The sequence below is a fragment of the Pipistrellus hanaki genome, assembly GCF_964339955.1.
Source record: "Pipistrellus hanaki genome assembly, chromosome: 8".
Classification (NCBI taxonomy): Eukaryota; Metazoa; Chordata; class Mammalia; order Chiroptera; family Vespertilionidae; genus Pipistrellus; species Pipistrellus hanaki.
The window spans coordinates 36,034,973-36,061,760 of NC_140510.1; the positions used below are offsets into that span (position 1 = coordinate 36,034,973).

General features: G+C 43.5%; 1 protein-coding gene across 10 annotated transcripts in view; it reads left to right on the plus strand.

Moving 5' to 3' along the window:
* The first annotated feature begins 11,137 nt into the window (after window positions 1–11,137).
* Window positions 11,138–26,788, plus strand: part of TANC1 (tetratricopeptide repeat, ankyrin repeat and coiled-coil containing 1) — a 232,722-nt gene continuing 217,071 nt past the window's right edge. For all 10 annotated transcript variants that reach the window (XM_084891445.1, XM_084891443.1, XM_084891450.1 and 7 more), the window contains exon 1: window positions 11,138–11,305. The gene's annotated coding sequence lies outside the window, so the exon portion shown is untranslated. The remainder of the gene's footprint in view (window positions 11,306–26,788) is intronic.

Sequence of the window (26,788 nt, forward strand, 5' to 3'; positions counted from 1 at the left end):
AACATTTCGTCCACTTCTCACTTAATTGCATGTGTTTTAAGGGTAACGATAAAAAAAAGCTCTAGAGGACTATGCTTATGTACATTATTTCAGTACATCAAATTGTATTAAACAGAAAAAAATGAAAATAGAACTGTAAAGGTTTCATTAGCAAGTATAATTGATTTGTAAACTTAGATTTAGTCTTAAGATCTTTGTTCAATTTTGTTAGCTTATTTTTCTGTATTAAAAAATACTTTAGTGGTTGAGTGGTGCCCCTCCCTCTCCCCCAAAGATATGCCCATGTCTTAATACTTGGAATTGTGAATATTAAGTTATTGAGGAAAAGGGTCTCTATAGATAAAATTAATCTAAGAGTGTTGAGATTAAACTATCTTAAATTATCTGGGTAGGGGCCCTAACATCCAAAATTGAATGTCCTTATAAGCAACAGGCAGAGAGAGGTTGGAGACAGAAGAGGGAAAGATGCAGACACAGGGGCAGAGAAAACCGAGTAAAGATGGAGCCAGAATCAGGAAGTCTGCAGCCGGGAACCAAGAAGTGCTTAGAGCCATCTAAAGCTGAAAGAGGTAAGGAAAGATTTTCGCTCTGAGCCTATAGAGGCTGCAGAGAGCACCACCCTGCTGGCACCTTGCCTCCAAAATTGAGAGAAAATAAATTTCTGTGGCTGTAAGCCAGCAAGTTTGTGGCAACTTGGGGCAGCAGTCATGGGAAAACTAATGCAAATATTGTATAATTTCAAAATGTATTTATAAACACTATTTTTTCATTATTTCATCCGTAATAATCAAAGAACTTATACATTAAAAGGGGAAAAAATCACATAAATATTGCCATTAGATAGTTGGATTTGAGCTACTTCTTTGTTTGTATCCATCTCTTATTTAGGATTTGTTCCCACCTTTTTTAGGTGAGATTTATTACAAGTTGTTTTTGTTCTGTTCTTTTCCATTTTGCTGATTATTCTAATAAGCCTTATAATTAGGCTTTTGTGTCATTTATGTTCAAGGGGGGAAAAAACCCATTAGTTTCTTACTGAGCCAGAACTCTTGCAATTAATTTATCTTTGCCTATCATTTTTTCCTTCCAGTCCTTCTTATTTCATTTTCAATCTATTATCCTGTTCTCTTCCCTTTGTTTTGCTTCTCATTATATCTGTGATTCCAACCTGTTGTTGTTTTTTTCTAATTGTGGTAAAAATTACCGAAGATGCCCTTGATTATTTTTATAATACTTGTTACCATTTATTATCTACGTGCTATTGTATTGAAAAGTCGTTACAGCCTGGGTTGGGGTGGCTCAGTTGGTCGGGCATTGTCTTGTGCGCTGAAAGGTTGCTGGTTTGATTTCCACTCAGGGCACATACACAGGTTTCCTTGGTAGGGAGCATGCAGGAGGCAGCCAATCAATCTTTCACTCGCACAGCGATATCTCTCCCTCGCTCCCTCTCCCTTCTCTCTCTAAAAAACCAATTAAAAAAAAAAGTAGTTACAATCATCTCTATATATAAAAGCTAAGTGACTGGCATGACAGAATGCCCAGAATGACTGGAAAGACCAGGCTGACTAGCTGCTGTGATGGGCACTGCTGCAGCTAACCAGCCCAATCAGGGCCCCTATCAGCCCCTCCCAAGCTCCCACAGCCCCTCCCCCTGACGGGCACTACCCCCAATTGCCCACCCCCATCAAGGGCAGGGTTGGCCAGCCAACCATCCATGGCCCCTCCTCTCGGCCCACCCAGCCCAAACAGCCCCCACTGGGGCCGGCAGGCCAGACTGCACCAATTTGTGCACGGGGCCTCTAGTTTTCACTAAAAGTATAATTCATGTCAACTAGAGAGGGAGGGAGAATGGCACAGAACCACACACAGAATCAACACATTACTTACAACTTTAAATTTAATAAAAGGCACACTCCCTCGTTCTTAAAATGTCTTTTAGCCACCATTGCAGGGAATTTCTGGGGTAGGGATGGTCCCTCACAAACACTGCTCTGTGATTTTTGCTATCTTACAGTTTCCTCCTACCCCCTCCTCAGAAGCAAACACAAATTCCTCTCCTGTCACACTCAGAGCCATCTGGCATGTGTCTGTCATGCCTTGACCCCCAACTCACACTCAAGACCAAGGTCTCACCTCTGACCCAATGGATGGTTTCCCAATAAAGACCTTCTAAGAGGAAATTCTGATGCCAGGTATTAACATAGCAATTTCACCTTGTATTGCCAAGAGGTTAGATCACTTTGCTCAGGGGAGAACTGGGCTATGCCTGCAGGTCTGCCTGCCTCTAAAGCCCAAGCTCTTTTTGTTACAACATAGAAATACTCAACAAGTGCCTTAAAGGTGGCTGTGTGACTTCTGAGTCTGTGTGGGACAAGGCCTCACAGCTTCTGCCGTTGCTCTTGGAAACTCACTTCGGGAACCCTCAGCTGCCTGCCATGTGAGAGGTATTGGCTATGGTGGGGCTGCCATGGGGAGAAACCACCTGGAGACAGAGAGGTAGATGCCTAAGGAGCCCCGGTTTTCTCTGTCTCCCCAGTCTGGGTGCCAGTCCCCACCAGAGCTGCATTCTGGCTGCACCTGCATGAGGGTTCCCGACTGAGATTTGCCCAGCTGAGCCCAGTCAAACCCTAGATCATTTTTCTATAAAGACGTTGGGTGTGGGTGGTTTGGTACACAGCAATAGATAACCGGGGGAATCGGCACAGTTTGTATCCATTCAGTCAGGCAGCATGTTCCTTGTCCTTATGGAGCACACATTCAGCAGAAAAACCTGTCAGACTCACTCCGACCAGCTTTTAAGCCGCTCTGCCATTTGGTATCAGCATTACTTATTGAACAGAGCACTCCTCTCAAGGGCCTCTGGATGTTATGTTTTAATATCTGGAGATGGTTTTCTGCTTTTGATTCATTTGTCATTCATTGGAAGGGATGATACACAGGGCCTTTTTTTTTTTTTAATGGCAGTTTTATCTATTATTATTTTGGTTTTCAGTTTCCTGGTTTTTAAATATTAAACTTTTTGTTTCGAGATCATTGTTAATAACACAAACAGTTGTAAAAAAATAATACAGAGCTCTCTTATGCTCTTCATCTAGTGAACGGCAAATGATAATATCTTTAAAACTTGAGTACACCACAAGGTGTGTGTACATTGACACAGGAACGAGTAAATATTTCCATCATGACAAGGACCTCTTCCGTTGTCCTTTTATAGCAACACACACACCATCCTGACCCTGGGCAACCACCAATCTGTCCTCCATTTCTATAATTGTGTCATTTCAAGAATCTCTCTCTCTCTCTCTCTCTCTCTCTCTCTCTCTCTCTCTCTCAAAGCCTTAGTGACAGTTGCAACCAAACAACCAGATGACTGGACAATAGCTATGATTTGCACTGACCACCAGGGGGCAGACGCTCAATGCAGGAGCTGTCCCCTGGTAGTCAGTGCACTCTAACAGCCAACCTCCCATGGCCGGCCAACCTCCTACGGTTCCTCCCACCAACCTGCAGGCCCCAATCGGCCCTGATTGGGACTGGGTGAGACAGCCCTGATCGGCCCTAATCACTGGGCAGGCTGAGGGACCCCACTCGTGCACAAATTCATGCACCAGGCCTCTAGTAGTATATAAATATGTTACTGAGTATGTAACCTTTCAGAACTGGCTTTTTTCATTCTGCATAATTCCCTGGAGATTCTACCAAGTCCTCTGCAACAACAGTTCATTCCCCTATTTTTGCTGACTAGTATTCCATGACATGGATGAACTCTGGTTTGTGTGACCATCCATCTATTGAAGGACATCTGGGTTGTTTCCTCTTTTTGGCCATTACCAATGAAGCTGCTATAAATATTTGTGTATAGGTTTCTGTGTGAACACAGGTCTTTATTCCTCTGGGATAAATGTCCAGGAGTGCAATTGTTGGGATCTATGGGAGTTTTGTTGTTGTTTTTCAAACTGCCCAGCCATTTTTCAGAATGGCTGTGTCATTTTATATTTCCATCAGAAATGTGTGAGTGACCCAGTTTCTCTGACTGCCATCTGATTCTGAATAAGATAATGTAGCTTCTCAGATAAATATTAGGACTCCCCCCCCCCCACCCCCCCCCGATTGCATATACCAATTGTTTGTCCAGGTTTAGACCTCTAACATTCTAGTTGGCTCCTAGGAATAAGATGATAGCCTGGGGAATTAGAACCCAAGAGGACACCATCTAATTTTAACCCTCAGTGATTGCTGTCTTATTTTGGGTTCCTGACACCTTGTTTTAACCTGTTTCTATTGTAATTGTATCCGTAATCTCTTTTCCTTCAGGTGGTCCTTTCAAAGGCACTGAAAACCTTGAAGAGTGAGAGGTAATAGATTAGCTGTAAAAGCAAAAGGAGGCTTAGGAAGAGCTTTGCATTCACTGAAAGGTAAGAGCTTTCACTACAGCTCACTAGGTAGTCAAATCAATCTTGACTACGTAAGTAGCTGGTTTTTAGAGCAAATGCTCTAGATAAGGAGTGACTTCTCTAATGAAGCCAGTAGTTTAATTTCTCCTGACGATTACATAGTGCCCTATTTTCTCTTAGGCAGACATGGCTCCTGTTAAAACCATTGAAACATTTAGACATGACAAACACGAAAGAAAGAAAGAAAGAAAGAAAGAAAGAAAGAAAGAAAGAAAGAAAGAAAGAAAGAAAGAAAGAGCAGAAGTTTGTATTTAAACATTTCTGCCCTAAATCTAAAATGTTCAGATCTTTAATAGACTTAAATAAGACTTCTAATTATTGTATTAAAATCCCAAAACTAGTTTTAAAGCATAGTCTTCTAGATGCAGGAATCTTGCTTAATACACATTTTGGGTTGAAGTTGCTTCTATCTATTTTCCATTGTTCTTTAGTGGGGAAACCTCTCTCCCTTCTAGGAAATTGATTATTAGCATCAGCATCAATGGTATCAGTATTTCTCAGACTTTTCTTAGGTGAATCATTAAAGGGGGAACAGCAAACAGATTTTTAAATAAAACCAGTTTCTGTTTGGCCTGACTTTCCATATTTATGCCCCCCCCCCCCACCAAAACCAAAACACTTGGTAGGTGCTATTCTCTGACCTATAGTTCTTCAAATCAGTATGCAGCTGCAAAAAAGTTTTGATAGTGCTTGATCTTACAGAAAACATTTGTATGAATTCAAGCTCGTTCATGTTTATCAGTACTATTTCACAGAATTGAAAGGATGGTTAGTAATTAAACATGTGAATAAGTTGTAATGGCAATTGCAAAGAATCTCATCCAGAATTTTTAAAAAGATTCCCTTTAAATCAGAATGTTGTATAATTGTTTTTGTGTGTCTATTTGCATAAAATGAGATATACCTGCATTGTTTATATACTACCAAGTTGCCTCTTTATAACACTAGCACAGGAGAAAAATAGTATTCTGCAAATGACTCCTGACGGCTATTGTTTGAATAAGAATTGCCAATTTACCCCCACATGAGCCTCTGAGAGCTTAAATGGTGTTATTATCTACTGCTAAGTCATCTCTGAGGCTCTCTTCCTTTCACATTTGGCAAACGTGGCATTTCTGGACTGCTCCAACCAAGCTTTGAGGTTGTTATTGCAAAGTGCTCCCAGGTAACAGGGAGGGCAAACACAGCTTATTATCTATTAAGTAAAAGTTAGCCTCTGTATTTTCTAATTTATTAAGTGCTTTCCACCTTACTGCACATAATCTTCCCCACAAACATGCAAGGCAGACATTCTATGCTATCTTCCTTATTTCATAGATGAGGGACCAGAGGCTCAAGAAGTCTAAATGAATTGCTAGGAATTGCAATTTGCAAACAACCACCAAAGTCAGAACTGGAGTTTAGATATTATGACTCCTATGTCAGTGCCTTGTTATACAATTTGCTGGGAATAGGGGAAAAAACCACTCCCAGGAGGAGATATTAAAGCACATTTGTAATACTCAAAGTTAAACAGCATATTTTACTTTTTATATTTATATTTTATTGATTTTTAACAGAGAGGAAGAGAAAGGGATAGAGAGTTAGAAACATCGATGGGAGAGAATCATTGATCAGCTGCCTCTTGCACACCCCCTATTGGGGATGTGCCCGCAACTAAGGTACATGCCCTTGACCTAAATCGAACCTGGGACCTTTCAGTCCACAGGTCGATGCTCTATCCACTGATCCAAACCAGTTTTGGCTAAACAGCATATTTCTTTAAAAAATCACATATTTTTATTGATTTCAGAGATGAAGGGAGAGATAGAAACATCAATGATGAGAGAGAATAATTGACTGGCTGCCTCCTGCACGTCCCACACTAGGGATGGAGTCTGCATCCTGGGCATATGCCCTGACAGGGGAATCAACCTGTGACCTCCAGGTTCATAGGTCGATGCTCAACCACTGAGCCACACCAGTCAGGCAAATGGCACATTTCTTTGTAAATCATCTTAGCCAGACTAAACACTTATTGGAGGGAATAGCACCTGATTGCATTTCTTCACCCTTCCTGAACATGATAAATTTCTATTTCCCCTTATTAAACCATTTCAGCATCAGAAGATTGGATTAAATCTATATTTAAATTGCTAGTAAGATGGTATGCCATCTTCGATGAAGATCGAGGTATGTACCCTTGACTGGGATCAAATCCCAGACCCTTTAGTCCACGGGCCAACGCTCTATCCACTGAGCCAAACCAGCTAGAGCTACTCTTCCATTCTTTTTCTTTTTTTCTTTTTTCTTTTTTTTTTATTAAATATTTTATTGATGTTTTACAGAGAGGAAGGGAGAGAGATAGAGAGCTAGAAACATCAATGAGAGAGAAACATCGACCAGCTGCCTCCTACACACCCCCTACCGGGGATGTGCCCACAACCAATGTACATGCCCTTGACCGGAATCAAACCTGGGACCCTTCAGTCCGCAGACCGGCGCTCTACCACTGAGCCAAACCGGCTTCGGCATACTCTTCCATTCTTATAAGGAAATGTGAACCCCTGAATCTATCTCCTTGCTTGCTTCCCTCAGTGGAGTCCTTATCGTTTTAAATAATTCACTACCCAACCCCTATTGGATGAGTTCTACAATACTGGCAGGCCATATGCTAGGCCTGCAGAGGGGTTTAGATGTCTCATTAGATGACTCTTTTAATTTAACTTCCTGGCTAACTGTGCACAACTGTGGCTTTCGATATTTCTGGAGGGAAGTCTGCCATTAGTCCACTTTTGACCATGGTGTTGGTATACATGTGTGACCACGGATCATTACACATGCAGGGACTGTGTAGCAGTATGTATTATACACTCATTGCTTTTCCCAACTGATTTCTGACTTAATGCTTTTCTGGGAAAGCATTAAGATTCTTTAAAAAAATAATTTGGTTGACTTCAGAGAGGAAGGGAGAGGAAGAGATAGAAACATCCATGATGAGAGAGAATCATTGATGGCTGCCTCCTGCACACCTCCTACTAAATAACCCAATATTTATTATCCCCTTTGTTTTTAAATTTCTTTTTCTCTCCAAAATGTTAAAAGAGAAAGGGAGATTGAATAGACCAAAGCAGAATGAATTCTGTAAACATTAGAAGATGCTCTGAAGTAGGTGGGAAGTATTTGTGGGCTGGATTATTTTGAGTCTGGATTTCCTACCTTGCCTTCTTTTTTTTTTAAAAGTCCTATCTCAGGTTTTGTATTTAGTTACTACGCTGTTTAAAACATTTCACTTCTCACTATGCATTCTATACTACATATTCCATAATAAACACTGGCTCTGATCCTAACTTAGGCTTGATTTAAAATAGAAGTACTTTGGAATCTGAGCAAGGGAAAAAGTATTTTAACACTCACAAGTCACATTCATTTCTCACGCCTTCCTCAGCCTATTGCCCTGGGCAGTAAATTGTGAAGTAAAATAATAGTTTATTATTTGTAGTTTTCTTTCACTGTGCTGAGAAACGGTACATTGTTGGCAAACTGACAGAAAATTAAAAATGGAATCCAGTATATTGTATGTATGTTTGGTGAATGTGTTCAACATGTAATGTTATGTGCTTCTAGTGCTCTTTTAATATATATTTTTTTCAGATGGAATCGACAGCAATATAATGAGTGAACTTTTTAAACTGGCATGAGCAGAAATACCCTAAGAAAAGCAGTAACTCTTGCTTTCCTCTCTCCCTAAAAATTCCAACAAAGTATCACCTAATAACTAACTAAAAGCATATTATATTTTAAAAGGGAAAAGCATTAAGATTCTTTAAAAAAATAATTTGGTTGACTTCAGAGAGGAAGGGAGAGGAAGAGAGAGAAACATCTATGACGAGAGAGAATCATTGATGGCTGCCTCCTGCACGCCTCCTACTGGGAATAAAGCCTGCAACCTGGGCATGTGCCCTTGACCGGAATCAAACCTGGGACCCTTCAGACTGCAGGCCAATGCTCTATCCACTTAGCCAAACCAGCTAGGGCTAAAATTCATTTTTTGAACCTGTGCTCAGCAAATACTTTCACACACAGGGTGGGGCAAAAGTAGGTTTACAGTTGTGAGGACTCAAAACAAAGCTTATTCTTGTATTATTATTATTTTGTAATCATTGTATTATTTCCCATATGAACAACTGTAAGCTTACTTTTGCTACATCCTATGTCTAGATGCTTAGAAAACATTCAAATATTTTTTTTACTGACTTGATCTTAATGTATCCCCCTTTTTCTCTTACTCATGAATTTTTATTCCTCATCTTTGGCCTTGTTTCCTATTAAAATGTACCATTTTCAGTTATAGCGTCAGACAGCTTTGATGTTCTTAGAATGACATACTGTATGTAATGTTAGCCGCTTAAAGCTGGGGATCAGATTGTGCATACCAACATATGTAGTTTGGATTACATAAGCACTACAGAAAGAAAGGGAGACAGAACCCTTCTGTGTACAAATTTCAGATTGCTAGTTGCATGCCTGTTCTGAATGTTAAACACTCCTAACTACGCAGTGATAAAATTACTTCTTTAGTGACTGTGACTTCTGAAACTATAAAGACAACATTTTTTTCAACTAATCTAAAGATGATGTCAGTAATTATGTGTTTTTCTACTTGCTACTTAGGGACCTCTGAGGATAGGGAGAGGAGATGGATTTCATTGTCTTCAAAGCCCAAATTAAGGAAGCAATTTCATAAAAAGAACTTAAAGAATATAGCTTAGAAGAGCCAAAGACAGAACATGATACAGATTATAAATTCCATCCACTATACATTTCACCCATTATAAACAATGCTGAGGGAATTGTAGCAGTTTATTTCTCTAGGACTGTTTCTTTTATATCTTAATATTTCAGATTAAATAAAGTGGAGTTTGTTTGTTGTTGTTTGCGTCATTCTTTTACCCAGGAAGGTTGCTCTCTAGCGTTTTCATCTGTTGTTGAAAGGTTGGTAACTTTTATGCATTTCATCTCAAGAGAAATTAGCTAAAACCTATTACCATGTTTTTCAGCAGCGAGACATTTCAGAGCGAAGGAATAAGTCAATAGCTGTTCTGCTTTAATAAGTTTACATTTTATTTTAAATATTCATATTCGGCTCTGCTACAAGGAAGAGTTTGAGGCTGCTGATAATGCTTACTGCTCAAATATCAGCCTAGCAATCCTCAGGCCTTTGAAACAACGGGTGAAAAACCCAGCAAATTTCAGTCATCTATTATTTATGCAGAGCAATTGTGTGGCATTTTGCTTTCTCTCCCCTTTCATAAGAATTCTAAATTTGGGCACTCCCCTCCCCGATATCTTTATACTGGAAAGTTCTGCGTGAGGTTGAAGTTTTTATGGGCGAACTTGTTTAAAAACAGTTGTCCTTAAAGGCAGGTTTGCCACAGCAAGGTTAGAGGTTGCCAATAAATCCATTTACAGCAACTTCTGTATTCCTTGCTCCAGACACACCATAGGGTGACCGTGCACAATGCCCGCAGGCCACACCAGGCAGCAGGAGTCCCGGTTGGTCCTTCCTGGCCTAGGCCTGTCTAAAGGGTTAGGGTTAGGGGTACAGAGTGGGCTGATCATCCCCCCACCCCTCATCTCACCGCCTGAAATGGCTGCTTGGGATTCCTGGGTGAAGCCTGTGAACCCAGGACTTCTGAATCCATAGGCTCTTATCCCAGCTCTTGCTGTGCTGGGGAATAACAAAACATTTTGGGAACTCGGGAATTTAATTTACTGCTACCAAGTGAAACAATAATAGCATCTTTGTGTTGCTCCTGCTGCATACCTCCCCGCCCCCCCCCACCCCCCCTCAAATTGAAGCCCTCAGGCTATGGAGCCCAGACAGCACAGGGCCAGCCTGGAGCCTGGAGCGGCCAGAGGAAGCTGCAGGCCCCGGGACCCCCTGGACGCCGAGGCAATCTCCGCTCCCTGAACATCACTAATGCGCTTTCAGGAAAGAAAAAGACACAGCAGGAGAGATGCCCCTTTTCACCATCCATTTCCAGTAGTTCTCTCTTGCCCCATAAAGTGTGGGGAGGCAGTGAGAGGAAGAGAGAGGGGGAAAAGAGGAGAGAGAGAGAGAGAGAGAGAGAGAGAGAGAGAGAGAGAGAGAGAGAAAGAAGAGAAGAGAAGAGAAGAGAAGAGAAGAGAAGAGAAGAGAAGAGAAGAGAAGAGAAGAGAAGAGAAGAGAGAAGAGAGAGAATGAATTCAGGACAGCCACACAAGTCACCTAAAGCATTTAAGAAAACTCCAGCTTGGCTAATTGCTCCCATATGTCCTCCTCGGGTGTTTTTAAAAAGCAGCAAGGAGGGGAGGCCATGCCACTTCTCTGGTTTTAAAGAGATGGGGGCGGGGGGTGGAGAAAAAGACTATCCCTCATCTTCATCCGGTCCCAGAGAGGTCCGGGACTAGCCCCCAGGCCCCTGGGGAAAGCCAGGGTCTCGGCCGGGAGCGGCGGGGCGGGGAACGCGGTGCCGCGTCCGGCGCAAAGTTCTCGCTCCGGCCCCGGCGGCGGGTCCCGGGAGCCGCGCGGGGCGGGGAGGGCGCGGGAGGAGGCGCGGCCGGGCGGCCGGGCGGGCGGGGAGGGCGCGCGAGAGGAAGGTGCCTCCGGGAACGCGCGCGGGGCGGGGCCTCGGGCTGCCAATGGGGCCCCGGGGTGGGCCGCGCGGGGCGGGGGCGCGGGCGGGACCGCAGCCTGCGCGGTGGCAGCTGCGGGAGCTGCGGGAGCCTCGGAAGCCGGAGGACGGGCGACCGCCGAGCGCCGAGACGACCGCGCCCCGAGGCCGGCCCCGGGGGTGGGGGAGCGCCGAGGCTGGAAACTTTCCCGGCAGGTAACTCCCCGGCCGCCGCGGGCCCCGGCGCCCGGGCCGGGCCAGATGCCGCGGTGCGAGGGGCGGGACGGAGAGGGTCCCGGGAGGAAGAGGGGCGACGGGGAGAGGGAAGAGGCATGTTGGAAAGTTTCTGGAGCTCGCCCGCCCCCCCTTCCCCTTCCCCGGGCACAGCCCGGAGCTTTCCGGGGATGGGCACGGGCATGTTGGGCACCCCCGGCCTTGGCGCCGGCGGCTCTGGAGAGGCTGCACCTCCCCGTCGCCATCCCCTCCGCGCGGGGCAACAGTGCCTCCGGCGGAGCTGGGGTTTGGAAGCGCTCGGGTTTCGGGACACCTCCCCCCCCCCCCCCCCCGACCTCTTCGACCCCTTTCTCGCCTTCTCTGTAGCCCCCGGGCTTGGCACAGGCCCGGGCTGCGCCTGGCACCTGGAGCGGAGGCGGCGGGGAGGCGCGCCGGGCACCGCGGGGTCCGGGGTGCCCCCGGCGTGTCGGGGAGCGCGGGTCGCCGAGTTGCCGGGTGAACTTCAACCGGAGGGGAGGGTCGTAACGCCCGAGATTGGGCTGAAAGTCTATTGCTTAGCTTCCAAGAACACTGCGATGTGCATATTCATTTTTTTTTTTTGGGGGGGGTGTAGCTAGGTAGGATTGAACCTTAAGGAGCTGAGGAAGACGAGAATTACGACAAGATTGTGAACACCCCTGTTCCGTGGAGCGTGGGAAGCGGTCCCTTTGGGGGGCACCTATGTGAGGGCGCAGCTTCTTCCTGGAGGACTTGGGGGTGCAGGCGCGCAGCGCTCGGGGTGCGCGGGGCTGCGGGCTTTGGCGCGGCGGCTTTCCGGATCGCATAGGCGGGCGGGGAGGAAGCCCCAGGCATTGTGTGTTGTTGTGTTTGCGGACGGAGCGTCCCTAACTCGGACGAGACTCATTGTGCGAGGCCCCGGGAGGAAACGCGGCGGTGGCCAGGTAGGAATGCGGCGCCGCGGCTCTGAAGATGCGGGTTCAGGCACCGTCTCCCCCCTCCAGCTCGCTCCGGGCAGCCCAGGTCCCGTGCCCGAGCGATGGGAGTCTTTTTCGGGAGAGCTGCTCCCCGTGAGAGTCAGGAAGGTGAGGAGGGCACCTTCATCTTGAACTTGACCCGCCGCGTTGCAGCGCAGTCTGGGCGGATGGCAAGGTAAAGAGGAGCCGAACCTTCCCGTGGGATGGGCCTCGAACTCGGCCGCAGGACGGAAGTGCCTGGCTCAGAGCCTTGGAGGACAGGGCTCAGGGCTGCTGCCGGGGGGTTGCTCACGCTGGGAATACCAGCCCACCAGGCTGCAGAAGTTACTCCTGTGTTTGCAGGAAGGGCACAGAGTTGGAGAGGAAGGGAAGGGAATCTGCATCTCTGCTTTCTCCAGATTGACTGCTCTCTCTCTCCTTCCTGGGTCATCTTTACTCCTGCCAGGCTGGCACTCCCGTGATGGGGATGGAGTGGGGGTGGGGGGTAGCAAAAGAAAGAAGTTTGTGAGGCCTCTCTGGCCAGCTTGGAGGCATTTCATATCTGCTCCTAGGAAGATTCCTGGACTTTAACAGCTGCTTCTTGATTGCTGGGAATGAAAGAATTTACGAGCCACTGAGACATGCTCATTAGAGCAGTCTTCTGAATGTTTTACTCATCTAAGCTGCTTAAGGCTCTCCCAGGGACCTCCCCTAGAGCCAGCCAGTTTCTGTAGAGTTTGTGTCCCTCAGAACGCCTGCTGGTTGGTGGTGTCAGTCAGAGCGCATGGTAAATATATCCTGGCGGTAGGAAGATGAAAAGTGTGCAGGAGAAAAGGAAGTGTGGTATCTGACATCCTTCAGGACTTCCTCCTGGGGTTGCTCCTGTTACCTGCCAAGTGAACTCCGTCCAGGCTTCCGGACTGTTGTGATTTGACAATAAGGGATGGGAAATAGTGTCATCCATGTTAGTGGCGTCAGGAAGGTTCAGAAATAAGTTTAAGGTCATTTTCCATGGCCCTGCCTTTCAGTTGAGTTGCCACAAACTTAACTTTTGCAGGGACTTGGAAAGGATGGTTTTCCTGCTTTTTTTGGTTTAACCGCCAGAAGAATGTCCAAATTATCATAATTTATGTTCACCGTGGAACTAAAACATAACTGATTCATAGTCAGCCCTTTTCTGCTTCCCATAACAGCTTGTAGAAAAAAAAAAGAACATTCTACCTCTTAACCACACATAATTTCTTTGGTGCCACACTGGGTTTTTGATACTGGGCAATTGAGGGCACAATTTTAAAAACAATGGAATTCTCTCCATTAAATTTTACACTTTTAGGCAACATCCCATTCTAAGTTGCTGATTAATTCTTGATCTCCCAGGGAACATTAAAACCAGTATCTCTGGGTTGATAGCGCTGTAATCCATATTATAATGATGCCTGCCAGTGTAGCTGGAGGTTAATGTTATGTTGATATTTCCATTAGACACTTCTAACCCAATTGTTAAGGTATTGTCTGGGTTGGATTGAAAATAGTGAATCTCATAGCCTGAGGACTGGCTTTATTTTTTATCTTTCTGATGAAAAGTTTAGTTTAACTTTTAAGTTATAGGAGTAAAGCTAACAAAAGCAAAATAAAGCAGATTTATACAGATAAATAGATGCTCCTCGACTTAGGATGGGTTATATCCTGACAAATCCATCATAAGCTGAAAATATCAAAAGTCTAAAATGTATTTAATACTCCTAACCTACTGAACCATGAGTATCATAACTTAGCCGGCCTGCCTTTTACACACTCAGAACATTTATATTGGCCTCCGGTTGGGTAAAACCATCTAACATAAAGCCTATTATGTAATAAAGTGCTGGATAATTCATGTTATTTATTATGTGTATCACTTTCATTCTGTCATAAAGTAAAAAAATAAAATAAAATAAGGTGAACCATCATAAGGTGGGGATTGTGTGTGTGTGTCTGTGTACGTGTACATATATGCTGTATCGGGAGGGGGGCAGTTTTAGTCCTTAGTTTTGTCTTGAGCTATTTAAATTTGTAGTTTAGTGGTTTAAAACTAGACCCTGACCAAGGCTGTATAAGACAAACTTCTGGGCTTAGAATTCAGTGACCTTTCAGCCATAAAGTTCTGTGACTCTCCAAAAGTTTGAGAAATGCAGGCATTCTGGAATTAGTGCTGTAATATTAGAACATTGCTTTTGGGTTTATCAAGGGATTACTTTACATGTTTTATCCCTGGACCCTGTTAAGTAAACTGAGACAGGCAAGTTAGATCAGTTTGTTCAATCTTCCTATAGGATAAAAGGCTAATATGCAAATCAACCCAATGGCAGAACAACTGGTCGCTATGACATTCACTGACCACCAGGGGGTAGACACTCAATGCAGAAGCTGCCCCCTGGTGGTCATTGTGCGCACACAGGAGGAGTGTTGCTCACCCAGAAGCTGGGCTCATGGCTGGCGAGGACAGTGGCAGTGGTGGGAGCCTCTTCCGCCTCCATGGCAGCACTAAGGAACCCCAGTTGGACATCCTTGGGGGTTCTGGGGCTACGAGAGGGTGCAGGCTGGGCTGAGGGAACATGCACTCCAAGCGCACTGGGCCTCTAGTATTATCTATAAGTGGTGAAATTGAACTTGAACCTTGGTCTTCTTATTCTCCTATTTCCTCTCCCATACCTCTGTTTATTTATGGAGTCACCTGTGAATTGGCTAAAAATGGACAGACAGACTGAAATTAATCTGTGGCAGTTTCTCACAGTACTTTATTTATGGGTTATTCTGGTTTCAGAACCCCAGGGTTAACATCTATGCTTTGATGTCAGAGATTAAAAACAGTTCCCTAATAATGGTAATAAAACTTTCTCCCTTAAGAGAGTTCAGAAATTCACATGCCTCAAACTAATCATTTGTTTATTCTTAACTTTTTTTTATTAAGTAGGCTTCAGGGTATAGTGTGATTTATTATCTGGACTAGTAACCCAGACAGCATTCTTAAGGAAATCACTTCTCAAATCTGTACGTCTTTTTAAAAATAAGAAATAAACATGTCATTTACTTTTTATCTCGGTATCTCTCAGCTTAATTTATAAAGCCTGGATGAATGTCCCTTTTAAATTTTTTTTAAATTTTTTTATTTTATTGATTTCAGGGAAGAAAAGGGAGAGAGAGATAGAAACATCAATGATGAGAGAGAATCATTGATTGGCTGCCTCCTGCACACCCACATTGGGAATCGAGCTCATAACTGGGGCATATGTCCCTGACTGAAATTGAACCCGGGACCCTTCAGCTAGCAGGCTGATGCTCTCTCCACTAAGCCAAACCTGCTAGGGCTGAATGTCCCTTTTTTGGTGTCATTTTTCTTGGGCTCTTTTACTAATGTCTGGGTAAATCTAATTTTGCAGTACTTTCTGTTCTATGGATTTAATGGTAAAGAAGTAGTAGGTTGTAGTGTTATTGATTTAATGGTAAAGAAGTAGTAGGTTGCAGGTGACCAATTTCACTGTGACTCCAAATGTTTGTCCTGTCTACTTAAGAGCACCGAGTGCAAGTTGACACTCATCTGGAAGCTGGCATGGACTTTCTTTAGAAAGTTCGAAATAAAATTATGCGTTGAACCCATAGGCTCTTTTATGTCTGAGCAGACCATCTTCAGCTTTTTAAACTTATTCTAAGAAGAATATCTCTTTCAACCACGAAAAAGAGGATGTATCCATCAGTACTGACTGACTGACTATAAAGGCTGCCATTTATTTCCTTGTGTGTGAGGAAAGAGAGTATTATGAAGCAGGACTTGCTAATGAAGTTGGGAGAAAGCTTTGTAAACTGTGTACTGGAAGGGGCGAGAGCAGCAAAGCCAAAGATAGGCTTCTGGTGGTTGTTATCAGGAGAATGGATTTTGAATGACGGAAGGACTATTGATAAAGAAGGTTATGAAGGAAACATGATGTTAGGGAGAGGGAAAGAGTTTCTGGGTGGTTTGTCTGGGTCACTGCTGGGGGGTGCCCTTCTGGGGTAGATGCCGTATTTAGGGGCTCCTGCAGGTGTGTGTGATCAGGAAGCATGTCCTGGACGAAGAGTCCATAGGCAAGAATGTCAAAGACAAGTAAAGTCTTGCAGGGAGATGGCAAGCCCCTGGATATCAGCACAGATTTTGCCACTACCATGGGGGAATTACAGTAAAAGTCTTCCAGCCACAGTTACATATACTGGCAGATGTGAACCCAAGATATTCAGCCATACAGCCCAGAGCCACAGTGACTCACCACCGTCCTGCCCCACCCCAGCGTACCCAGGGTTACTTGTCTATCACGAACAGTCCATTTTTACCTCCGAGAGTCGGGGTGTGGTGGGGCAGTCTCAAAGGAACATTCGGCTGTGACCTTTTCCTGCATATATAATCTTGCAAAAACAGGATCCTACATTTTGGGTGCTTCTTAAGAAATATGAAAAAGATTCAATTCAATACACAAGGGTCCATATAATGACTTGCATAGTTTAGACACAAGTCTATAACCGTGTCTTGTGTCATGTGCTTTTCCTCCCTATCATATCAGTACATTCTTCTTTAGCACTGTTTTAACAGCCTGTGTAGTAAATCGATTACATCCCATAATTTATGTAACCAGTTCTTTCTTTTTTAACGTTTTTATTGATTTTCATGAGAGGCAAGGAGAGAGAGATAGAAACACCAATGATGAGAAAGAATCATTGGTCGGCTCCCTCCTGCACACCCCCTACTGGGGAATGAGCCCGCAACCCAAACATGTGCCCTGACCTGGAATTGGACTGTGGTTCGTAGGTTGACGCTCTGAGCCACAAGGGCCAGGCTTAACCAGTCCTATTTGACAAGTATGTTAGAAAGAAATATCTCCTAGGCCATCAGAACTCTTTGGCTCAGATGTGATTGACTCATTAGATCTCAGGGCCTAACGCAGTGCCCAGCACACAGAGATACCCTGCTGTTGGTAGCTTCATGACCTCGCAGCATCAAGAAACTGTTTGCTCTTAGTTTCAACTTGGGAAAACCCTGAGGAGAACCCGATTGGCCTGATGCCAGCCAAAGGAGAGTTATGGCTGGCAGTCCCCATTCGACCCACAAGATGGGACTGTGGGGAGACAAAGGGACCCACAAAGAAGGGGGTTATTGTTCGTGGGAGAGGGAGGGAGCTGGGCACACAAAAGGAGCTCGCTGTCTAGTTCAGGATGTGATTCCACAAGTGGTATTGCTGGTCATAAACAACTTACCAACATGCCAGAGGGTGCTCCTGTGATGGATACCCGATGGTCTTGAGAGGAGTAGACTTTTCCACATTCTGTGGGGGTTTAAATTGCTGCATATCTTGGAACTTGTGTATTGAATTACTGAAAAAACAAACAAAACAAAACAGAAACTTGGGAGTTCATCATTATTCTCACGTAACCCATTATACGCCTCTCTCTGCCATGCTTTATTCTGAATCACTTGGGATTAATAACATCAATTATTAATGTTTTCTGAGTGCTTGCTGACTCTGAACTGAATTTAAAAACAAACATCTGAGGAAATTAAATGTTATAGTTTTTTTTTTTTCCCTTCCCCATTGTCCTATATACTTAGAGTGCTATGGCAGGGTGGTTTGTTGCCCATACCACAGTGTTCCTTTTTGTGGCTTAAAACAAAAGCCATTTATTTGTGTGAGATCAGAAATTGGAGCGGGGCTCAGCTGGATGGTTCTTCTACCTGTGCTTAGGCTCACTCACACTCTGGTGGTTACATGATTCATTCTGGGGGCCATTGCTGTAATAATTTACCACATTGCTTGACAACATAACCCTGCTTTTGATTAGTTTTCCATTGGCCATGTACTTCAGGGTAAATTGTGTGTGTCCCCTACCCCAGGCAGTGTATCTTGATTAATCTAAATCAACTTGAGTAATATCATACTTGTTGCCAGTGACAGGTTAGTGAATGGGGATGTGGCACCATATTGGGAACCTAAAGTTGTCAGCAAAACGGAAGAGGTTGTCATTCTGAGGCTCATAAAATACAAAGATGGAAGGTGCCTAAGACCACAGTGACTTTTTTAGCTGCTGATTTAACCAACCCTAGAACCACTGTGACTCAGAACTTCTTTTGTGAGAAAAAATGTTTTATATTTTTAAAATATATTTTTGTTGATTTCAGAGAGGAAGGGAGAGGGAGAGAGAGCTAGAAATATCAACGATGAGAGAGAATAATTGATTGGCTGCCTCCTGCACGCCCCCTACAGGGGATCGAGCCAATAACACAGGCATGTGCCCTTGACTCGGGATCTTTCAGTTCACAGGCCGATGCTCTTTCCACTGAGTCAAACTGGCTAGGGCTGTTTTATTTGTTGAGACAGCAATCTCCAAAGTGGAGTGTACTAGGTAATTTAGTGGAGAAGAAAAGGTTAAAGTCTTATCTAGGAAAAAAAATAAGTTTTTAAAATATTTAATATGTGGTTGACACCAGTTTGTATATATGAAAATCTCCTGTCACTTCGGTGATCTGAAGTCGCCTGAGGGAAGAGTGGGCATTGTACAACCTGGTGAAATTGATGACGGTGCCCTCATTCTTATTCTTGGTCTTTGGTTAATTGTATCCATACAATGCTATCCAAGTAATTCTATCTATATAATGGATTTATGGATTATATTACCTAATATTACACAAAATGGGCAAGTGGCTTAGAGTCTTGCAAACAAAGTGTAATGATAATGATGTAAGTATACAAGAACAAGAAAATGTCTAATTAGGAGATTAGGCAATGGCTTAAGTTAAATTTAATATGCAGCTGGCCAAAAATTATGTATGGATTTCTATTAAAAAATAAATAAACCCATGAGACTACCATTTGAGTGATTCTCATCCTTTAAAAAGTGTTTGATGTATGTTTTATGTGCATACTACATTGGTATATGCAGGTAATTCATTAACTCTAGTGCTTTAATTATGTGTAAATGACAGAATACACAACTTAAAACATATTGGGGGTGGGTACATGTTTAATTTTTTTACTGTTAGGGCTGAATGATCAAAAAATTTGAGACCACAGTTTACATGTCTGATGGTCACTCATTTTGTTGTTGCTTGCAGCTGGGAGTAGCAGATCGGATGCAAGGACAAGTGAGAGCTGTGGCTGTTCCCCCTACAGTCGTAGCTTCCAAGACTCTCTGTGACCTGGGTCATAGCCTTCTTTCCCAGACCCCGTTGTCCTCTCGGTGTCTCTGCAGATGCACCAAGCTCCTGCCCATTCCATGCCAGTTTCCTACTGGGTCCATTTTGCCTTTGATGAGGCTGTTCTCCCCTCCCCCACCAGTGAAATTTTCATTGTCCTTCAAGGCCTTGCTCAAATAAATACTGCTTTCTCATTAACATTTTTCTGTGATTTCCCCCTAGTGCATTTAAATGGTTCTTGCTATTTAAACTCCCTAGCCCATTGCTGGTACATTCTTTATGGTATTTTTCCTGTTTTGCCTTTTATTATTAAGTTGTTCCCCTGTTTGCTTTGCCTATGGGTTGCAGGCTTCTCGATGGTAGGGGCCCCTGTCTTGCCTGGTTTTTTTTTTTTTAATTGCTTGTTTTCCTGTCTCAGAGAAATGGAGGCAGACTGGAAAGCCACAGTTGTTAATTACACACAGCTCATGCCAGTTGCGCTGGGGAGGTGCTCTGGCCTTCATCTCTCAACAGCCTTGGGAAGGGGAGCGCTTTGTGTACATGTAAGGGATGTGAGGGCAGGGAGTGCCTGTGGCCAAGACAGGAGGATTCAGGAAGCAAACCTGGGTCCTGTCTTGTCTGCCTTCACACCTGTCGCCTGCAGTGACACATTGTCCTCCTTCACGATGGATCGTCGGCACCGGTGAAAATGGGAAATGCCCTGGGATGATGGTGCAAAGACATCATTGGTCAATCTAGGCAGATGCAGGAAGTTCAAAGCAGAGACTCCTCTCCTTGTGGAGTGACAGGAAAGTTCTGGCGGATGAGATGTATGAAGATCTAAATGCCTGTGGACAGCCGTCTGCAAGGACCACCAAGCGAAATCCTGGGAGGGGGGCCCTGTGGTGGGGTCGCCCAGAGTGTCCCTGTCCGGAGGCAGGAGTGTGGACTCTACACCGCTCAGCTGAATCGAATTATTTATGCCGATATTCTCTCCGTAGTAAGGATAATTGAGGGTTGACAAGTTGTCGGCTTTCAAGTTGAGCCATGTTAAATATATGTTATCATGATGGAAAACAGACATCTCTCCAGGGTTTTGAGGGTCAGATGACAGAATGTATATGAAAGGGTTTTGAACGTTGTAAATTGCTTCCCAGATGCAAGGGAGACATCAAATTTGATAGTTTCCTTGTAGCAGTGACTTCTAGCTCAGATTTCTTTGTTAGCCATTTTTGTTTTCTTTTGAGAGTATTTCCAAAGTTTTTAAGTGTTGAGGCTCTTAAATGAAATAGGATGCATTTTTTCCTCAAAAGAAACACACACACACACACACACACACACACACACAACCCAGAAGACAAAAAACAAAACAAAACACACACACACACACACACACAAAAAAAAAAAAAAAAAAAAAAAAAATCCCCAACCAGATATTAGTGGAAATCTTGCTATAAAACTTTTAACCATGAAGCTCTGGCAGTTTTGAAAACTCAGTGGTTAGAGCATTGGCCTGTGAACCTAAGGGTTATGGGTTTGATTCCTGGTCAAGGCATGTACCCTGAGTTGCAGGTTTGATTCCAGCCTTGAGGCAGGTGCTGGAGGCAACCAATTGATGTGTCTCTTTCACATCCATGTTTCTCTTTCCCTCTCTCCTTCCCTCCCTCCCTCCCTCCTTCCCTCCCATCTTTCCAGTCTCTCTAAAAATCAATGGGAAAAATATCCTTGGGTGAGGATAAAAAAAAAAGTAAATAAATAAAAAACTATAAAAAACAAACCAAACTTTTAGCCAGGAAGTAAATAGAATGTGTGGTAAGAGAATCTGTCTTGGGATCTATTATAGTTGTTCAACTAGCCAAAGGATGTGTTTATAACAATGGGACCACTTCTCGTTCATAAAGATGGAAATCTGGCAGACTTTGAGGTAAATTACTGGAAACCCTTAAGTACCACCTGAAAGACAGTCTTAAGAGTTTTGATTTTAGGTTTTGTGGTATGTTTTGTTACTGTGAAGCCAGTAACTTATTTTCAGGAGTCACTGGAGAGAGTTGGGGAAACCTTTGAAAAATCATAAGGTAGTTTTGAAAGTGAAAACTAGATGTGGTTTGACAGCTTGGGTAAACTTGAAATCTATTCCGTTATAGATTTCCAAGTAAAATTTAACTGCATTTGAGAGAAATTTTACAGCGGTAATTTCATATTATAGAGCAAGCACGTCAAACTCCAAGGCTAACACAGGCCAAATAAACAGGGTTTAAGTTTATGTGGGCTGCAAAAAACAAAAGCTTCAATTTTCATAGAAACGTAGGTTTATTTTGATAGAGACGTGCTGAATACAAAGGGCTTAAGTAAATGAGTAATCATTAACATAAAATAATAGAACATTTTAATAAAAATAAAAATTTGTTCTAGAACATTAACTTATCAGACACAGAATAACTGCATAAATTAATAAGCATAACATAAGTAAACCTATTTTTCTTGTTCTCCAAAAGCAAAATATTTTCTGTTGTGCACACCAACCAAGTCAGTCCAAGACAATGATATGGCAGTCGGCTACTAAAATATTTGCTGCTGGTATTAGTGGAGAGAAATGGTGCGCCTGCATGCAAGGTGTGTAAGAGAAATGAATGAAACATGATTATAGTAATCAGTCATTATTGAATGTTGCGTTCATTTTTAATAACTAGAGGCCCAGTGCATGAAATTCGTGCACGGGGTGGGGGGATGTCCCTCAGCCCAGGCTGCACCCCCTCCAATCTGGGACCCTTCGAGGGATGTTCAACTGTCCCATTGGGATAGGATGTCAGTTGGACATCCCTCTCACAATCCAGGACTGCTGGCTCCCAACTGCTCGCTTGCCTGCCTTCCTGATTGCCCCTAACTGCTTCTGCCTGCCATCTGATCACCCCCTAACCACTCCTATGCCAGCCTGATTGATGTCTAACTGCTCCTCTGCCAGCCTTGCCACCCCTAACTGCCTTCCCCTGCAGGGTTGATTGCCTCCAACTGCCCTCCCTTACAGGCCTGGTGCCTCCCAACTGCCCTCCCCTGCTGGCCTTCTTGTGGTGGCCATCTTGTGTCCACATGGGGGCAGAATCTTTGACCACATGGGGGCAGCCATCTTGTGTGTTGGAGTGATGGTCAATCTGCATATTACTCTTTTATTAGATAGGATAGAGGCCTGGTGCATGGGTGGGGGCCAGCTGGTTTGCCCTGAAGGGTGTCCTGGATCAGGGTGGGAGTTTTCTTGGGGGATGGGGTGGCCTGGGTGAAGGGCGTGTGGTGGTTTGCAGGTCAGCCATGCCCCCCAGTAACCCAAGTGGAGGCCCTGGTATCTGGAATTTATTTACCTTCTACAATTGAAACTTTGTAGCCTGGAGCAGAGCCAAGCCCCCTGCTCTCTCTGTGGCTGCCATCATTTTGTTTGGTTTTATGTATCTTCTGTAAATAAAACTTCATAGCCTTGAGCTGAGGCCTAGGCCAGCCAGGGTAGGTGGAAAGCTTTTGCTTCCTCTGTTGCTGGGGGCAACCCTAGCCTGTTCTCTCCAGCCCCATGGCTTCTTGGGATTTATCTTATATAATTGAAACTTTGTATCCTTGAGTGGAGGCCTAGGCGGGCCAGAGTGTGTGGAAAGCTTGGCTTTCATTGCCAGGGGAACCCAAGCCTCTCAACTGCTCTCTGTGGCTGCAGCCATCTTGGTTGGGATAAATTTGCACACTTGCTCTATTGGCTGGTAGGCATGACTTGAGTGGAGTGATGGTTAATTTGCATATTGCTCTTTATAAGGTAGGATTATGTATAACAGGTTATTGTAAAAAATAAGTTATGAAAATTTTATTAAAACATTTCTTACATACTGTTATATTGGCTGGCTGCAAAAATATTCGTTGTGGTCCTCATGTAGCCCGCAGGAAGCATTTGACATGCTTGTTATAGAGCAAGTCTGAAAATGAAAACATGTTAACTTACAGAGTAAATATCTACTTATTTATAGATGCAAAAGACAGAAAAGGTGAGTAGCACCTAAGTTGCAAATAGATGCAATAGTGAATTTTTTATTATTCAGAGTTCTTGAAACATTTGTGTGATTTAGAGAGCTTACTTTTGGGAATTCCCAAAATGGGTTCCATAGGAAACTGATTCTCAAGAAATGAATAGATGGTATGTAGGGAAAAAGGTTTCTGTGTTCAAATAACTGGGAATATCTGGGCTAACTGAAGTAAAACAGGAATTCTTGTTTTTAACTGCAGGGATTTTGAGCACCCTTACAAGCAATGCTCATCCTGGAGCTCCTTGCAAGGGAACAGAGTGTTTAGTACTTCCCAAAGGCATTGAGCTGTAGAAACTTTTGTGCAAAGCATCTTTTTGGCCAGAGAATAGTGTTGGGCTGTTCATTTTGCTGAAATATTTTAAAGGTAATTTCAGACATTTTATAATTTCACCTGACAAACTTTCATATGCATTTGTAAAAAAATATCACCACCCATTGTCACTTTTAATAAAATTCACAGTAATTTCTTAATGCCATTGTTCTCCATATGTCACCATTTGGTTTTCTGAAATCAGGATTCAGCCAAAGTTCACATATTGTACTGTGTGTGTTACTGTTTTTGTCCCTTCAGTCTTTTTCAATGTGGACAAATGCTGCCTCACCCCCTCTCCCTCTCCCTGACTTTTAGAAGAAGCTGGTGGGCTGTCTCACCTGCTGCAGTAGTTTCCTGTGGTGGTGTTCGCCTAGTCCCTTTGTCTCCTGCATTTTTTATAAAGTAGAGGTTAAATCTATAGGCATATTTAGTTTCAGGTTAAATTTTTTGACAAGACTAGTTCCTAGACTATATGTTTTTTTCTCCTGTGACTTGTGAATAGACATTAATTTAGCAATACATAAGTAGTCTTTTTTTAAAAAAAAAATATAAAGAAAAAAAGCCTGCCTTAGCCAATTTGGCTCAGTGGATTGAGCATTGGCTTGCAGACGAAAGGGTCCCGGGTTCTGTTCCAGTTCAGGGCACATACCTTGGTTTCAGGCTCCTCCCCGGCCCAGACCCTGATCGGGCTTGTGCAGGAGGAAACCAATTGATGTGTTTCTCTCTGTCTTTCCCTCTCTCTTCCACTCTCCCTAAAAATCAATGGAAAAATATCCTCGGGTGAGGATTAACAACAACAACAACAACAACAACAAGTAAAGCCTTAGAGTATGTTGGGAATTAATTTTGTTAGGATATCAAAGAGGTGCTAGTTTAATTTATTCCAGTTGCGGTTGGAACATGATGGTATTCTGAACAGTTGGCCTGGTTAAATGGGTATAAGTTTTCAGTATATTTTTAAGACTAGAAACCATGTGCCTCTTGGGTAAAATGGTTTGGGTGTTAAACATTTTTGGTGGTTAAATTTGATTCAGAATGACAGAGTATCTGAATTGCAACTTTAAAACACTATTCCATAAAGATTTATTTCTAAGCCCATTGATTTAGGATTATGCATGAATTCTTCAATTTGATAAATTTTAGCGCAACATGTTTTTTTTTGATAAATGCTTTTGCAATTTGAAATACAGCCATAAATCTAAGTATGCCCCCAGGGTGATAATTTTTCTTTTTAAAAACAATTCCTTTATTTTTCAATGATATCTGGCATATGGACGATGTTTATATTAGTTTCAGGTGTACAGCATAGCTGGCCCTTTTTGTAACAAAGTGACTCAGAGCGATAGTTTCATGTGTACATTGTCTTGGAAACACAAGACATGTAAACCAAAGTTCTTATCGTAGCTGACTTTGCTAACTTACTTTGCTGTTTAAGGTTTTTTTCCCCCCCCTTGATATCCTTCCAAGTGCTTGTTGTATGTCTGGGAAAAATTAAACATAAAGGAATTTTGTGAGTCTTAATGAAGAATAGCGTACTATACACAAAGTTGCTTTGTGTGATAAATGGTAGCTATCACAGGCAGTTCCCAGCACATTCTTATGTTTAATCCCTTAGCAAGCAAGAATACTGTTTTATGCATTAAAATTTTGCCTCTTTTGAATAATAAGGTGCCTTGGATAGAACAGGAACTTTGTAACTATAACAATACATTAAACTCTATCTCTCCCTCTCTTCCTCTCTCCTTCTCTCTCTCCTTCTCCCTCCCTCTCTCCCTTCCTCCCTTCCTCCCCCCTTTCCTCATTTTCTCTCTTCCCCTTTTAAAAATACAAATAAATAGGCTATAGTGGAGATTTATGATCTTTGAAGCCAGATGCACCATGGTTTTGTATGTAGCTCCAGGCAGCTTACTAGACCTCTGTTTCTTTGTCTGTAAAATGGGGTAGTAATTCCTGTTTCATAGGGTTCTTGCCAAGACTAAAGGTGAAAACCTACATAAAACACTTAGCACGAGGCTTGGCTCAAAGGCGCCCAAAACAGGTCCTTTTTTTTCTTCTCTTCACCATATTTTAAAGTTCAGCTTTCTGGATCAGTAGTTGAATGAAGTTTTTGTTTGTTCTGAATGTTGAAACTGCTAACAAGTGGGGCAGTCTCAGATGGTAATTTATAGAAGAAAGAGGAACCAAAGAGAGAAAAAAGAGGGTATTTTATTATTGGCATAAGGATATTGTTAACACGCTGTCTGGTTTTAATGAAAATCAGTATTTTCAAAATCCATTTATTTAATAAGACCAAGAGAACATGAGCCGATCCTCGACTTCAGTAGAGTTTTGTTGGAGCGTGGGTAGCCTTTGTTTAATTTCTGTGGAGTCTGTGGCACCACCCTCAAGTCCGAGGTGTGTGTTTCTGAAGAGGGCAATTGCCAACCAGGAGAGCAGGCTCCCCTGGAGGAGGGCCAGGTCCTCCCCGTGGGGGGAGGAGAGAGGAGGGGAGGGGAGGAGAACGCACCTCCCTGACCTGGTGCCCTATCCTATTAAAGACCCACGTTGGGGGAGAATTCAGTTTTGAACAGAAGTCAAGGAACACTTCGGAGGCTGCTTAAAGAGACATTTATGAGCCTGGCCTTCTTGGCACTTATGGGTAAGCCCAGAAGCGTTCCCCCTGGCAGCTGCCTCCATGTGTCGGGGCGTTTGGTCTGGGTGTGGCTTACTCAAGAGAAGGTCTCAGGGACAGGGGCTCCCAGGCTCCCTGCCCGTGCAGTGCTGGTCTCTGAGGATGAACGTGGTGCCCTGAGGACATGCAAGTCCAGCGGCTCTGGAGCTTCTTACACCTTTCCCATACCGCTAAGCAGCCGCTGTGTTTACCCCTTCCCTTTGGAAGTGGTTTGTTTCAGGACTCTTTAAGCCGTCCAGCTCCACATACTGGAAGTCAAGCTAGGAGGAGTCAAAGAGCGCGATTTAGCCTCTCCCATC